Raw genomic sequence first — 17,878 nt, forward strand, 5'->3', positions numbered from 1 at the left:
GCAAAGGCTTCTCGGAGGCAGGGAGGAGACAGAGCATGTGAGGGAAGGGGAGGAGGCAGAGCTAGGCTCTGATATACCCAGTTCTCAGCTGACTTATGGTCCTTGGGGGATCTTTCCACTTGGGCACAGTGGAGAATTAAGCCCAAATCTCTGAAATAGACCAGAGTAATGAATCACTGAAATAAGCATCTTGGCCTGGTATCCCCATTTATATACCTGTTTTTACAGGAAAAGGGTGTCTTACATTTTTAGCCCATGGCTGGTCTTTTCAAATAAGTAATACAGATATAAAGGTGGAGTAGCTGTCTCATTGGTTTGATGGGGATATAGCAGCTCAAGGGCATACAATTCTCATTCAATTTAGCAGGGTTCAAAGCCAGCCAGATAGCAAATCAATGACACATTTTTGTGCACCATCTGAGCAAGACCGTGCTAATTTGCTTCTAAATTCCCATTCTATTGCTCAATTTGCTGGGCGCTCTCCCTGGATGAACTCTGCCTAGCAGTATACTTCGCTGCCTGCTTGCACGCTGCGAGTGTATGCCTCTTGGCAGCCATCTTCCATTGCATTTCTCTAAACCACAAAGTGCAAGTAGAATAACCGTATCTCTGAGAAGCTGTAGGAATTTTTCTGGGAAATGTAAACTTGTTGGAGGGCTAAGTTGCTCCTATTATTCAGAGCTTTCACCCCAATAGCAACGCTTGCATTCCGTGCTGTTTAAGGTCTGCTTGCATCTTTGCCACTAAAATCAGGAAAACTCCTTGACACTGCCTATGAAATTAATATGCATCTTGTGTGCTAATATAAATCATTTGTTATCTTAGAGTTTGTGAATGTGAACGAGGGTTAGGACTGACTTGAGCCAGGTATGAAGTGGCAAGTAATTTACAGCTCTCCCCCCACCACAGTTTGCTAGTACACCTGACTCATAGAATCATAGAAGATTAGGGTTGGAAGAGGCCTCAGGAGGTCATCTAGTCCAACCCCCTGCTCAAAGCAGGACCAACCCCAACTAAATCATCCCAGCCAGGGCTTTGTCAAGCTGGGCCTTAAAAACCTCTAAGGATGGAGATTCCACCACCTCCCTAGGTAACCCATTCCAGTGCTTCACCGCCCTCCTAGTGAAATAGTTTTTCCTAATATCCAACCAAGACCTCCCCCAGTGCAACTTGAGACCGTTGCTCCTTGTTCTGTCATTTGCCACCACCGAGAACAGCCTAGCTCCATCCTCTTTGGAACCCCCCTTCAGGTAGTTGAGAGGCTGCTATGAAATCCCCCCCCCCACTCTTCTCTTCTGCAGACTAAATAAGCCCAGTTCCCTCAGCCTCTCCTCATAAGTCATGTGCCCCAGCCCCGTGATCATTTTCATTGCCCTGCGCTGGACTCGTTCTAATTTGTCCACATTTGTCTCTCTCTTTCTGTAGTGGGGGGCCAAAAACTGGACGCAATACTCAAGGTGTGGCCTCACCAATGTCGAATAGAGGGGAATAATCACTTCCCTCGATCTGCTGGCGATGCTTCTACTAATGTAGCCCAATATGCCGTTAGTCTTCTTGGCAACAAGGGCACACTGTTGACTCATATCCAGCTTCTCATCCACTGTAATCCCTAGGTCCTTTTCTGCACAACTGCCGCTTAGCCAGTCGGTCCCCAGCCTGTAGCGGTGCATGGGATTCTTCCGTCCTAAGTGCAGGACTCTGCACTTGTCCTTGTTGAACCTCTTGTTTACCTCTCCCTCCAGCTTAGTATCATCCACAGACTTGCTGAGGGTGCAATCGATCCCATCATCCATCATTAATGAAGATGTTGAACAAAACCGGCCCCAGGACCGACCCCTGGGGCACTCTGCTTGATACCAGCTGTCAACTAGACATCGAGCCTTTGATCACTACCCGTTGAGCCCGACGATCTAGTCAGCTTTCTATCCACCTTATAGTCCATTCATCCAATTCATACTTCTTTAAGTTGCTGGCAAGAATACTGTGGGAGACCGTATCAAAAGCTTTGCTAAAGTCAAGATATATCACATCCACCGCTTTCCCCATATCTACAGAGCCAGTTATCTCATCATAGAAGGCAATCAGGTTGGTCAGGCATGACTTGCCCTTGGTGAATCCATGCTGATTGTTCCTGATCACCGGCCCTGCCCTGCCGCACTCCCTGCTGTTCCAGTTGGGAGCCCCTGTGCAGCTTTGGCGATCCTGACCTGCATACCACTTGCTGTCTCACACCTGCCCCCTCTCTGAGCAGCAGTAAGACTCTTTCTTCTGTTTGTGTAAGGTAAAAAGACATTTTCTGAAAACTGGTCTGAGACCTGTAAACTCCTTTAACTTTTGCCCGAGCTGTTGGGCCAGTGCATTCTCTCTATAGTCCCTCAGCCGCTGACATGCAGGATTAAAATCTGTTTGGCTCCTGTGTGTGTTTTGAGGTCACGCATTGCGCAATAGATAATGGCTCATTCCCAGGGCTGCCATCAGGAATGGACAAGCGTGTATGTCGACCTAGAACTGACCTGACCAAGGGACGTGAGGAGTAGAGATTTATTCTTCTCCCACATGCTCTAGCTAGAGAACTAGTAGCAGCTCAGGGCAGGAGGGGAGAAGAGAGGGCACCAAGGGCAGACAGGGGAGACTTGGAAAGGAAAGAAGGGAGGGGAAAAAAGTTTGGTGGTGGGAAAAACGGATCCTGAGAAAGACAGTAAAAGAGGGACAAAGGAGATAGCGAGGTGGTGGTTGTGTGGCAAGTTTGATACGGTCTAATTTGTATGGTAAGTTTGTTCAGTGTCTCTGATGCTGTGTAAATAGGGATAGTAGGTGAGATTCCACTTGCTGGCATGGGGAGGTGTAACATACCCACCCTCCGTGCCAACTTGGTCTGAATGCTCTGGGCGCTCTGCCAGAACAGGGGCATAGGCAACTGTTTGATTGGGGTGGAGTTAAAAACAATACAGTAACAGCTGTTGAATATGGCTTTTAATGAGTAGCTTTGGGCCATGACTATGTTTGTCCACAGTTAATAAAGTGAGATAAATGAGCTTCTGTTCCGCCCGCAGTGTTTCCTTTATTAATGGTGATCAGCACACTTTTGGGGGCTCCCTCCCCATAAGCCTGCAGTTGTCTATGCCCATGCAGAAGATAACACCTCTCCACTACAGGAGCCCTGAAGATGGAGGCTGCGTCAAGGAGACAGGGAATTGTCTTCTTTCAGACAAGTGCCACCCACGTGTTGGCCTCATCACCAAGCAAAAACTGTGGCTACCTTGCAAAGCTGTGAGCTCCTCCCATTGTGCTGTGGTTTGCACTGCCAGGGCCCCAGTCCCTGGAGTTACACTGACAAAGTCAGCCATATTCTGTGCTAATCCTAGCTTGGGGTATTTTCCCAGTCTCCAAATCCCTTTGCACTGGGCTCAGTCTCTGGGGTGATGGATCCTGGCACATTGGGGTGTTTTATTAAATTTTAAATATATCTAGAGTGGGGGGAAAATAAAGCACTTTCTGCTATTATAACTAATGTTTTTATTGAAGTCATATCTACATATCTTATATACATAAGGCTAGTAATACCTATTCCCAGGATACATTCAGCTTGCAGATTCATTCATTCATGATTCATTTAGAGTTGTGGGCTTCTGGCTTTTCTTTTGTCATAATACTGCAGCTCTGGATTTATCAAACAAAACCGGAATAAAAACTCAGAATATCAAATACAGCCAGATTCTAAGAAATGAAACAACACGACAGACATAACCACTTCATAGTGCCCAGTATTTGTATTATGCATTGTGAAACAACTCTACAACTGAAGGTGATTTTGCTACTCTACTACGCTGATGTTATAACTTTCACAAGTTCTTTACTCTGTTCAAAATATTGAATTAAAGTTCTCCTTACTTTAGTTTAAATAGCGTGTCTGTCTGTTTCTCTCTTGATTATGGGTATTTTCAAAAAGAGGCAGAACATGCCTGGCCCCTACACTCCTGGCCCTGCAGTGTATTTTAGCCATTGTAAATTGACTCTAAATTGATTCAGCACAGGCTGTACAAGCCTGCCCCAAGAACCCAGGTATTTACTCAAGTCAGTAGCCCACACTGAAGTCTGTGCTGCCGCGGCTTCACTGCTATTGCTACGTAAGCTAGCCTGCCCACTATCATACCTCCTGATTGCGGTGTAGACGTGTCCTAAGCACACTGTATGTTTGTTTTGCCTACGCACGTTCAGATAACGACCCTGGATCTGCCCTTTTGATTCCGCCATGTGGCCCCAGCCTGAGCTCTGTCCAATCCACCTTGTTCATTACCATTTCTGGGAGTGGAGTTCTGAGCCTGGCTTTTCAGGTGGAACCTTCAAGCCCAACTCAGCCCATGGGGACACGCCTTTGGCCCTCGTTAAAAATAACGGGAGCTGAGCATTGCTGAGGTCTAGGCATGGCCCAGAGCCTCTTCACTCACCGAAGCATCAATACAGGAGAGGCTACACTGTAGAACTAGCTTTTATTTCACTTGAGTGGATTTGTTTGTCACCTTGTCCTCCCTGTGCATCTGTGCTGAATCAGGGGGAGATAAGGAAAGGTGGAAGGCTGAGGGCCTTGGTGGGAACACCAGTGAGTAGAGCAAGAGGATGTGTGACAGGAGAAAGAAAGGAACAGTGTTTGAGTGACAGGGAGATAAATAGAGAGAAAGAGTGACAGGGATCTGAGAAGAGGAGACAGACTGGCTGAGACAGACATTGAGAGAAAATTACCAAAGTGGTCGCATTGGCCTCAGAAACGCTGGTCCATCTCCAGATCAAACTGGGAATGACAGCCCATGTAATGTATGCAGGTGTGAATGGTGAAGATAAATACCAGGGCAATCTATAACTCCCTAGGGGAGCCAGGGGACATGCTGGATGGAGCAGTGCTTCGAACAACTGTGATATTTCACAGCAAGCTGAGAGCAGACAAGAGGAAGAATTTATTTTCCTTTCAGAAAATACTACCCATGCCTTATATTTTCCTCCCGTTACAGAAGCTAAAGTGAGCTGGGTGAAGAAAGGCCTCCTGTCACTCCTGTCATGTTTAGGCTAGAGAGACTTTTTCTGATGCTTTCATTTGTGTATCGGGCACTCATTGCTGTTGGCTCTCTGTGCCTGTTGTGGTATTTGAAGGAGTTTGTGACTGGAATCAAGAGTGACATTTCACCGACTCCAAGAGGGATATTTGGATCCATGAATGTATGATGGGGGTGATCCTGCAGAAACAACAGTGGGTACCAACTCTGTGCGAGAGACCAACCAAACTGAAGGTTTAATTATTTTGCTAAGGGAGAGTAGACCCAAATGTTAAGCTACCTTAATTTGTATCCCACCTTTATAGGAGTTTGCAAAGTACATGTAATTCTCTGTCTCCCCCCCTGCCCCGCCCTTACAATCTCTCCCTAGTGCATGCTGAGGAAAGCGAGGCTGATCAATTCTGCAGTGTTTTTTTTAAAATTATGTTCTAGTTCAAAAAAGTTTACTTTGGGGAAGTTCTCTGGCCTGTGTTATCCAGGTCAGACTAGAGGATCTCAGTGGTCCCTTCTGGCCTTGGAATCTCTAAATCAATGCACGTAGTCTAGTAATCACAAGTAGCCCTGCAGTAACAAACCAGTGCATGTAGCCTAGTGATTATGAGCAACCCTACAGCAACAAGCCAATGTTCATGTTCGTAATGGGTAAGAAATAATTTTGTGGCACATCATCATTAATTTTTCAAGTTTCTGAAAGGCAAACATATTTTAGAAGTGTGAGGTGTTTTTGGGAGTGCCCTTTGAAACACATCTATTGGTTTAATTTGTTCATGTACACTGCACTGTACAATGTGATAGAACGTGCCAGTTATAAACCTTGATGGTGTGAAATTTGTGTGTGTATGTGTGAAGGAAATGACTGAGACGTGGGTGGTTGGCCCGTATGGTCAGAGCCATGGGGGTAGCCATGCCCAGAGGTTAGAGCCAAGCTGGGCTGGAGTTATTGATCAGGGCCAGAGACATGGGGGCATAGTGAAGAACAGAACTGAGAGTCTGAGCCAGGGGTCAGAAGCTGAATGCCAAAGCCAATGGGGTGAACTGGGGATGTGGTTGGGAAGTGGAGCCAGGGGTAAGAGCCAATGGTGTCAAGGATGGAGAAGGGGGACAAGAGCAGGCTGGGAAGGAGTAGGGAACAGGACCAAGTACAACTGTGCAAGTGGAATGTGTTGAGCAGGCAGCGAGTTCTGGCTGCTGTTGGGTCAAGTCAGAGCTTAGCTCTGCCCATCCACCCATCAGTGAGTGCGAGCAATCAGGCAGCGCCTGCCAGGATCAGCTATGTCCAATGTGTTGGTAGGAGCCTGACCCTGCGGCAGCTGGCTCCCTGACTCTGGGTGTGGGGTGCCGTCCTTGACTGACTGACTTCTGGCTCTTCCATTTCATCCAGTTTGAAAAATGACAGCTACAAAAAATAAGCAGAATCATTTCACTGCAGAGGTTTGTTTCACTCTGTTAACCTTGTTTGTCACATGTTGATTTCCACTCTAACATGAAGACTTGATGAGCAGTGTTGGAATTGGGCCGCAGTTATTAGAGAGGGATCCCCTCTTAAGCCATGCCTTAGGCTCTCAAACTGACCTCATGTTGCAATTTTGGGTTGGGCCCACAACACTTTCATACAACTCTTCTCACAAGTCATTATACTGAGTTATGTTATGATGGCATCAAAGCATCAGTGTAATGATATTGAGCCAGAATGTCAGATCTTGGCACCATGAGACCATAATGGCCTAGTCTGGCATGTTGGAAAAATATAGAATCAGTCCCAGATCCAACTACCTCTCCCCCCTTAGTTCCCAGAGTACACTCTGTGCATCATGTGTTGGCTTCTTGTTGTAACAACCAGGCAAGGTACTAACAAACTTCAACAGGACTTTATTTTTAAAGTGGAAACCTCTTTACCAAGCTGCTGCTGCACCCTCTGTAACTCTCACTCTGCCTCCTCAACTCCTCCCCCCTCCTTCCTGTCTCCTGTCCTTTCAGACTCTCAACACCCAGTGCTTCCAGTTCTAATAATTACAAGCAACATCTAAACACCACACTTCTCTTTCATAGACTTGACCCATGGGATTGGAATTACCATTTTTTGGTATCGGTGCTCCTGGCAGTCAGCCTTTCAGATTGCCGCAGACCCATGGGGAGTCAGAAAATTAACAAGCAAATTCCAGAGTCAGAAACTTGACATGGAGATCTATCTAACTACAGGCCAGTCAGCCTCACCTCAGTCCCTGGAAAAATCATGGAGCAGGTCCTCAAGCAAGCAATTTTGAAGCACTTAGAGGAGAGGAAAGTGATCAGGAACAGTCAGCATGGATTGATCAAGGGCAGTCATGCTTGACTAACCTAATTGCCTTCTATGATTAGATAACTGGCTCTGTGGATGCGGGGAAAGCAGTGGACGTTTTATTCTTTGACTTTAGCAAAGCTTTTGATACGGTCTCCCACAGTATTCTTGCAAGAAAGTTAAAGAAGTATGGATTGGATGAATGGACTATAAGGTGGATAGAAAGCTGGTTAGATCATCGGGCTCAATGGGTAGTGATCAATGGCTCCATGTCTAGTTGGCAGCTGGTATCAAGCCGAATGCCCCAAGGGTCGGTCCTCAGCAAGTTTGCAGATGACACTAAACTGGGAGGAGTGATAGGATACAGAGGAACCTAGACAAATTAGAGGATTAGGTCAAAAGAAATCTGATGAAGTTCAACAAGGACAAGTGCAGAGTCCTGCACTTAGGATGGATGAATCCCATGCACCGCTACAGACTAGGGACCGAGTGGCTAGGCAGCAGTTCTGCAGAAAAGGACCTAGGGGTTACAGTGAACGAGAAGCTGGATATGAGTCAACAGTGTGCTCTTGTTGCCAAGAAGGCTAACGGCATTTTGGGCTGTATAAGTAGGAACATTGCCAGCAGATCGAGGGACGTGATCATTCCTCTCTATTCGGCATTGGTGAGGACTCATCTGGAGTAGTGTGTCCAGTTTGGGCACCACACTACAAGAAGGATGTGGAAAAACTGAAAAGAGTCCAGTGGAGGGCAACAAAAATGATTAGGGGGCTGGAGCATATGACTTATGAGGAGAGGTTGAGGGAACTGGGATTATTTAGTCTGAAGAAGAGAAGAATGAGGGGGGATTTGATAGCTACTTTCAACTACCTGAAAGGGGGTTCCAAAGAGGATGGAACTAGACAGTTCTCAGTGGTAGGAGGTGACAGAACAAGGAGTAATGGTCTCAAGTTGCAGTGGGGGAGGTTTAGATTGGATATTAGGAAAATCTTTTTCACTAGGAGGGTGGTGAAACACTGGAATGGGTTACCTAGGGAGGTGGTGGAATCTCCTTCCCTAGATGTTTTTAAGGTCAGGCTTGACAAAGCCCCGGCTGGGATGATTTAATTGGGGATTGGTCCTGCTTTGAGCAGGGGGTTGGACAAGATGACCTCCTGAGGTCCTTTCCAACCCTGATATTCTATGATTCTATGATCCAGTTCAGGTTCTTACTGAGGAACAGCATCCTGGCTTATTTCCCCTGCTGACTAACTAGAACAAAGACGAGAGAGGTTAGAATGTGTCGGTTAATGTAGGAATGGCTTCAGTTTTCTTCCACTGCTGTAGGGAAGGGGCCATGCGAAGTGCTGCTGTCACTTTCATAGGACATTCTCAGATGAGTTACCAGTGTGATTCATAGTAGAGTTTGGAGAGCAAAGCAGCTCAAATCTAGAGCTAAATTTTAAAAATAAAGCCAGTTGAAAGGGCAAAAAGGCATTGCAATAATGGATTACTTGGCTGTAACAAATGGGAAAATCCTGCAATTTGAGACCAATTTGTGTGCAGTTTTTCAGTGAATTGAGAGAATAATCCCCGACAGCACCATATATAAATAAATATGCAGTAGCCACAGGTCTCTGTGCTTGAAAATAGAAGGTATTTGTGGTCAAGAGGTATATTTCACTATGATTTTGATTTCAGTGTTGGCATTTTGTAGGTTGGGTAGAAGTACAAGCATTTACGTTTTGCAGATAATTTTCCAAAGGTGTTATAAAAGGATGTAGTGCATTTTGGTTTTGGTCCCCATTTAGACCTATCTAAACAAGTTATACAAACAACTGGGAAATGTCCTCTAGATTCAAAATAGAATAAGAATTAAAAACCGCCATAATTTCCCTGCAAAATCACAATGATTGGTGCTCCCTCTGCTGGCTCTGCATCATTATTTACTGGAGCAATTTAACATTTAATGGACCACGTTTACTGATCTCATTGGCGATGCTGGTGAATAAAACAAGGACAACTGAGTGAGAGCCAGGTTTTGAGCTACCTTAGGACAAGTAGAGGAAACCAGTGGAGTCTGGCAAATAGACAAGAACAAAACTATTAGAGAAAGTAAGGTTAATTTCACACTTCTAAGAACTTTGTATAAATAACAAAGAGTATGAAAATACACAAACTACATAAATATTAGGGGTTGGGTTGAGTTGAGAAGAAAAACATGGTAATCTCCCAAGCCCCTCCCCCAAATCATACTCCTCCCACTTGGCTGCAGAACAAAGACTTTATAACCGTATTGTTTCTCTCCTTTCTTTCCTGTTTCAATCATCAATGAAATAGTAAACAATTTTGACATTTCAATTGCCATCATTAAACCTTGAGTGCAGGGGACTGGACTAGATGACCTCTCAAAATATGAGGTATTATTCTGAGGTCCTATTGTAATTATGCAAAGTGTGGGCCCCTTCCAGTGCTATGATTCTATGATTTATAGCTTCAGGCTTTTGGCAGACTCAGGCAGACATTAGGCCATTAGTTTACACTAAGTTCACATTTTTAAGGTTACTTTCATAACTTATAATGGCTTTGAACTGAAACCTTAGTTATTAGAACACAAGATAGCAGCCCTCAGAGAAAATACTGATTTACTTAACCACCGCAGAATTGGCCCAATTGGATTCTTGTAAGTAGCTGACTGAGTTCTTATGAATATTAAGTCCCTGTGATGTCATTTTTAGTTCAATAGATGTTTGAAAACACCCCCACCCCCACCCCTGTCCAGTTCACACCAAGCAGACTTTTCTAATATTTAAATTTTGTGGGGAAGAGGTCAGGAAAGAGTTACAATATTTTAAAAAAAAGTTTAACACTTTTTTCATTGGACAAAAGATTACCTGTTTGAAGGTGAACTTGACATGTTTGGCACTTTATGTCCTCTGGGGTATGTCTCCCATTGATGCTTCATACAGTCTAGTGTAGGCTATGGGTCAGCTTTTGTACTCTGTTATGTCAGCATAAGTCTGAAGTAAGTGTAATGATACAGTTTTCTCACTGTAAATGAAGTAGAAAGTGGCCCTGTGATTTTATTATATCTTTTCAAGTGGAATCCATGGAACATGTTCTGCGGTAAATATGCTAGAGGGCTACCTGTTTCCTGTTGTATCTGACAAGCTCTCCAACCAACATGCACCCCATGAACTGTGTAGCTCTCAGCTGTGCAGCAGAGAAAGAAAAGCTTTGCATAGAGGCGGCCTTTGTGTGAAGTTTAGCAAGAAAAATTATATTTTACAGCTAAAAAATCTTGTCTTTTCTTTCTAAGGAACATGCTGTGTCTCTCAACCGGCATTCCAGCTGTTTCCAACTGCTAATGAGATAGGATATCTCCATATATTATATCTCCTAGAACTGGAAGGAACCCCGAAAGGTCATTGAGTCCAGCCCCCTGCCTTCACTAGCAGGACCAAGTACTGATTTTTGCCCCAGATCCCTAAGTGGCCCCCTCAAGGATTGAACTCACAACTCTGGGTTTAGCAGGCTATCCCTCCTCCCATATATACTTACTTGTGGAGGGAGGGAGCAAAGGAGTGCATTGGAGTGAGAATCCTGGGTTGCTTGGTGTGATGTTGCACTCCATATGTTTTATGGAAATATGCTATGAGTGTGAATATAATGTAACTGGAATATGCTTTATGCAAAAGGTCTCTTGTAAGGTATCATTACAAAGCTTATAAATTACTGTGTGTTCATCCTATTTGTATGAATGTATCATTCTTGTATCTGAAGCTAGAAATATGAAGTATTACTCTGAGGTCCTATTGTAATTATGCAAAGTGTGGGCCATTAATGGTGGTTTAGAATCTTGGTGGCTCCCATTGACTAGACAACTGGTTGTAGATGGTTTATTTACCTGCAAGCCTTCTTGTGGACATGTGGGCCATCCTGTGGGTAATGAAGAAAATGGGCTCAGAGGTAGTTTCAGCACATCAGGTGACAGTCCCAAGGGGGTCTCTGTGACCGAACTCGTCACACTTGGTTCCCCAGAAAATGGAAGAAAAGAAGAGAAGAGGACACCAGGCTGAGGTTGCCTCTGTAGCTGCTTTGGAGAGGGATCTGTCTTCTGATTGGCTGGCTGATGACCAGCTGACCCTTTATCGGGCTCTAAAAAAGCTGACCAGAGAGCAGCCAGGCCAGGCCAGTGATGGGAGGCTGTGAGAAGGAGAGGAGCTCTTAACTGCTGAGGCTGGGCTTCACTTGTTGTGGAGAGGTGTCCACCTGAGCCTGGGTGGCTCACACTTGTGTGTATGCATACTGGGTGAAAGTTCAAAAAGCACCTGAGTCCCATTTCCAGAAATGACTTGGGAGGCCACATCTCATTGACTTTGGATTTGGGCTCCTAAATCACATTTGAAAAATGGGACTTAGGTACCCTGGAAAAATCTCACATATTTGTTCTGTGTTTTTTCTGACCTTGGTGCTCCAGTAGCTCATCTGTGTTTGAGAACTAGACATCTACCTCTCAGGCCTTGTGTATGTGACAAAAGTTGCCTCCCTTAAACCAGTTTTTAGTGGATCAGCTAAACCAATGCAGACGCCTCTGTAGATGCATTTAACTGGATTAATCCAGGGATGCACCAATACAGCATATACCAATGGGCCTGTCTGTCTTGCTTGGTTGCAAGGGGATGATTTTGTCCATGAGAGGACTACAGCCTTTCCCCTGTCTTATGATCACTGATGAAACGCTGCTGTTCTAAGACCAAAGCCTATGCTAGAATGTCTTAAGAGATGGCTATAATTTTCCAAGCAGGGATAAGTGCACAGATGAAGGGTCCTCAATTTTGTTATGGTAAGCTGAGCTCTACCTCAAGCCATGGAACAGTAATTGTAGGCCTAGCCTTGACATCAGGGATGGCAGGAGAAGAGAGTCTGGTTGCTTGGGGGCACCAGCACTAGGGAAGGCAGGTGATCAGGGTCTGACTGCATCCTCAGCTCCTTAAAATCTGGGGGCACGGTGGTCTGACTCCCACTTTCTCCTGGCCCCAAACAAAGGATCTCAGACTTAACAATGCTTTGAAAATGAGAGACAGGCAATTCTCGTGTTCCCTATATTTCCATCAGAATCCCTGCCCCTCTCCCTCCCTTCCCACTATGGACCCTCCTCTATTTCTCTTTCGTTCTGTTGCTCCAGTCCCTATGCTGTCTTGCAACTGCTCTCCCTAGAGATCTGAGCTAGGGGTTCACACAATTTCCTATCTATTTGGACTGTAAAAAAAACAAACAAAACACAACACACCAATGTTCTAGGGGCAAACATTCCTGCTGTCAAAAAAAACACATAATACACCCCCCCCCACACACACAAAATACAGGTTGATCTGACGTCACTATTGAAGTGCACTGGACCATCAAAATTAAGCCTTTTCCCAACTCACCAGAGACAGCCTGGGGCTACAGAGAGTCTGGCAAGGTGCCCCGAGATAGTGGTTGAGGTATAGTAGTGTAGTCATTATGTATACTCTTCCTGCCAGTGGATTCACATAAGGAGGTACTTGTTGCTATGCAGAGTCTATTTGATGCCAATGGGGCTCCCTGCAGATTCAGGGGTCTGTCATATGGCTCCAATTGCAGAATCAGGGCCAGCGTTTGTAAAGGTAAACGGGTGTATGTAGTATGTTTCGGTACATCCAACGGTCTGTGTGGTTGTGTGTATAATAAGCTTGTCTACTTGCAACATACAATGTCTGTGTGTGGTTTATGCTTGTAGGGAGCTGATGGATGAGTCTATTTTATAAGTTAAAATCGGTTCATAAAAGGGGATTTTTTTTTTTTTTGCTCAGCACCATTATTTGTTCTGTTTTGTTTAAACCTAGTCTTGTGGCTGCAGTAGCAGCTGTGCACTGCAAGAGGTCTCTCTAGCACTGTGCTTGCTGTGGAACAGCAACACAGAGAAGCTGAGTAGCAGCATGTTTGGCTGGCTTTTCTCTTCCTCCCCTCTCCCCCTTAAAAGAAGGGCTTTATTTTAGCCACCCTTTCGCTCACTGGAGAGGCTCTAAGCGCTACCCAGGTTCAAAATACAGTACTCCATCACTTCTCACAATAGACCAATTGCGAAAAAAATGGTAGAGCCCTCTGGAATATTAGCTTTTCTGATTGTCGTAGGTCTAGTGGGAGAACCACAGGCACATTTGACCTTAAACTTTAATCAAGCATCGTCTGCTTTTCATTAGCCCTACGCCACACTGTGTCTTCCTTCAGTTGTCCCCATAATGGGAGTTTAGCACTGTGTCTGCAATCCGCTTTCCAACACAAACAACTTTCACGTAGCGAGGTGCCAGCATGTTCACTGATAATCATCCTGATCTATTTCCTCATCCTGTCTGCACGCTGTAAAGCCAGTATTCTGGTTCCCGGGTTCTCACTTAGGCTGTGCCGCTGACTTGCTGCTGTCTGCTTGTCTCTATGGAACCTCAGCTATAAAACTGAGACAGTGGCAGGAGGGACTTTGCTCCAGATCCAATACTGTGTCTGAGCCAAGCTTCTTCTGGGGGAAATCTTACCACCCTTTCTCCCCTCCTGGAACTGGGAGGTAGCAACTTCAGCCCTATGTAGTCCTTATGAACAGAGCTCAGCCATCTCTCAGTTGTCCTCCCTACACCTGTCTGTTTACAATAGCCCCTCTACCAGTGCCATACAACCTGCAGGGAACACCAAAACTCTATTACATAAGCTAATAGTCTTGCATTCAGAGCATAAGGGGTCAGTGAATCATATTTGTGTTACCTTGTACCTGGTCGGTCTCCTTTATCTCTGTCTCTAGCATGTGTATGCAGGCACATGCTCCCCTCTCTCTAACTGACCCACCCTGCCTGGGTCATTAAGAACAACAGACGTTTTTCTTTTTGATGGTGGGGGGAAGGTGGGTTTTGCCACCAGGTCCGAACTGGCTTCTGTTCCTGAAGTTGAGGAGCAGGGGGAGTGGAGCAGACTGGGAACACATTTGCAGCCTGTGAAAGAGCATAGCATCAAAGTGAACTGGAGAGATCCCCAAGCTGCCCTTGGCCCAGTGGAAAAAGAGGCCTAGCTGCCATTGTCATCATCATCCTTGCCACCCTATTCTGGGCAGGAGCCTGCATCCGCTCTGCTGCTCACCGGGAGGCTCTGAGTGACGTGTGGAGTCCTCCCAGGAAATGGGAGAGGAATGCTGCTTTGGAGAAGGAGCCAAGGCTGAGCTTGAAAGGGGCTTCTGATGATTAAAGAGATTAAATGGAACATTTGCAGTGGGAACCAGATGAAATCCCAGGTCAGGTGTCCAGCCTGACAGCAACAACAGCCTTGTTCAGGTTTTGAAGGAGAAAAAAATATCCAGAGACTTAACAGACGTTTCCGTCTTTACTTTGATTGTGTTTTTACTCCAAAAATAGAAACAAAAGAGGACTCCTCTCCAGCAGGAGCTACTTGGGGAGGACAGGGGAAGCACTGGGACCTCATTAAACATGGCAAGGGAGTGTGTTGCTGAGGGAGGGAATGCTGATTATAGTGGAGGCATGTGTGACCTGAAGGATCCTATTAGCATGTTTTTCTTATTTCCCTTGCTTTAAAGCCTAGACTGTACTCTGTCTGAGGCGAGCCAGTCTCCTGGGTCACTTGTTTGTACTAGGGGGATTTTCTAAGGCACAAACAACATTGACTTCAGTGCTTTTGGAAGTCTGTCTCAGTGCCTAGCAGGAGGGGTCCTGATCCTTGACTGGAATTCTGAAGTGCTAGCTTAATACAAATAATTATAACAATTAATGCCTTGGGAAGAGAATGAATATTTATTTAGTAATGAATGATGCTGGAAATTTAGAGATCTTTTGCTTTCAGATTGCAGAAAATTCCATCATTGTCCATCCATGTCATGTCTCCCTGCCATCCAGGTGTTTGAAATAATGTGTAAATGTTTTACAGAATAAGTCTACCTCCAATTCCTTTCCTTAACCCCCTTGGGTGTGTTTATTCTCCCGGAGTGAGAGTTATCTGAGAAATTCTCCTGATGCTCTTTAGATGGCAATGAAGACACTTACTTTAAGAATCTGTGTCCATGGACATGACTTTGCTGAAGCCTTCAGGCTTCCAGTAGGAGGTGAGGAAGAAGCTCCAGATCTTGCCATGTGATTGCCATTTGCTAGGCAGGGTGGGGGGAAAGGAGGCCTCCGTAAACCAGGTGAAGATGAGCAGAGCTGTGCTTATATTTTCGAGGGCATTACCCCATCTGTCATCACCTCATCATTCCAGAGAGAATCCTTTCAGGTAACTGAAGCTGCCTTATGCATTTAGGACCCTGTTACCAGTGTGAGAACGTGAATCTCAAGAGCTTTCTGATATTTCTTCAGAGGAACTATTTAGGGGAGAAAATGGAAAAGCTTTCCTCTATGTGATGCTCGGTACTCCCCCTATAGATGGCCGAGTCACCTAGAGACTATTTGGACCATAACATTATTGTCTGGGCCTAAATGTCAGGTCTTGCAAAATCATCTCTGCATAATAAAGAAGACAAGGTTTGGGGGCTCTCTCAGGACCACTGGAATTGACATTCTGGGACTGACCATCTATCCCAACATTCTGGCTATGGCAGTTGCTACACTTTGTTGAGAAGCAGTCAAATGCATTAGTTCTGTTACATGATGAGAAACATGGTGATTTGGGCAAAGCTTTGCCCTGATTGTGTTTTGGTTCATAGTTCTTCCATCTCTCGGAGGAGCTTTCCTTATGAGTAGCTGGCCTGGGGCGCTGGAAGGGCTGCTGAAGTGTCTGAGGCCAGTGTCTGAGTAACCATTCACCAGGTCGCAACGCCACTCACTCAAATTTGGTTTGGCTGCTCCTCTGTCAAGCCAGTGGGGAAGGGCTCTGCCATTACACCACCCAGCTCCAGTCAGAGGCCAAGAGGCAGGCCTGGACCTCCTTGTTCCGTGTCTGCCAAGTGTGGGGGGGGAGGGCATGGCACTCCCTGTTTAAAAAGTATGGGGGGGCAATGGCCTTTGGCACCCCATCTCTGGCGCCTATGGGTTGGTCTCAGTGTTCACTGTCTGGCTTGTTCTCATAGATGGCTTCTTTTCTTGGACTTGGAAGCCAGTGGCAAACCCGCCTCATGGCTCATTATACCACAGAAAGAAAGTTTCCAAGCAGCTGTTTACGATTTATGCTTTTGCTTGAATGATTATTTAACTGCTTCACTATTATTTTAATAAGCTGGATACCTCCAGTGTGTTTCCCGTAGTACCAGCTATGGAACAATAGATCATTGGAGGAGGGTTGCTATGTGTTGTCGTAGCCCAGATGCTAGAGTAAGAGGATCAGCACCCCAAAACAGTCAGGAAATGAAATCCTTGTGCCTGATGTTGGTTTGACAAGGGATGAATTTTGACACACATCTTTTCTTGTAACAAGAATAATTAATATCCTGCACTGAGCTAATCCCTCTCTGCCGAGGACCTCAAGGTGCTTTACAAAGACCATACACAGCTACACTGCACTCTGTGAGATTGCTATTATCAGCCTCATTCTTGTAGATGGGAAAACTAGGGTACCTGGAAGTTATGGGACTTGTGGGATGCTTCACAGCAGTCAGTAGAAGAATACGGAAGAGAACCCAGACACATTTGAATGAACTAGGTATTCTGGCTGGTGGAGTTATGAGAGCTCTGCTCAGTTACCTTTATGGAGCTGCAAGTCTTAAATATGTGTTATTGATGAGTGAATTGAATTACTTGGCCCTGATTTGTTCCAAGTAACCTGTACTTCCATTTAAAGTATGTACAAGTAAAAGTTGGCTGCAATTAAGGATCAGTAGATTTTAATGGGTGTCTTCAGTTGTGCATTTTCTCTGATTCCTGGAGGTGCACTGAGAGCTTTAAAGGTGAGACCAGCAATTTTTATTTACTGAGACAGCTCAGTCTACAAACCTTATAGATGTAACTAGAAAGGATTAAATGACAGGACATTCCATGTCAGGAATTCCACCACAGAGAACTAATGTGCTTTTTTTTAAGGGGCAAGATATTGTCCCTTTGGGGGGAATAAGGTAGCAATTTTTTTAGACCTTTTGGATCAAATTGTAAAAGTTAAGCACACACACACAGCCGAGCGCAGCAGTTGCTCACTCCCAAGTTACCCATATAAATACCTGCTATGCGTGAATCAGATATTGGGGCAGCCTGTGGCCAGTGTAGTTCCTAACTAGCCTTGTGTACATGCAAACATCTTACTCTTGTGTATGCCTCTGCCACTTGTATGCATAAGTTAGGCATGTGAAAATGTATGTTGAATGGCTAGCTTTGACAATCTGTCCCTTTGGCCCAACCTTTCACAGAAGGCTCTTAAACTATATGGCTGAAATAGATATTTGCAAGCATAAATGCTCAGGTATTCATGAACTTGCTATCTATTAATCTATTAGATTTTTTATAACAGCAGACTCATTCTCTATTCAGTTCAGAGTTATTGATATACAATGCACAGCTCCTGTGTTCACATATCAAACTGCCAAATCAAATCTCTCTGCCTATAGCCACCTCATCAATCTATCCCTCCCTCA

The sequence above is a fragment of the Emys orbicularis genome, chromosome 10 (assembly GCF_028017835.1).
Source record: "Emys orbicularis isolate rEmyOrb1 chromosome 10, rEmyOrb1.hap1, whole genome shotgun sequence".
NCBI lineage: Eukaryota > Metazoa > Chordata > Testudines > Emydidae > Emys > Emys orbicularis.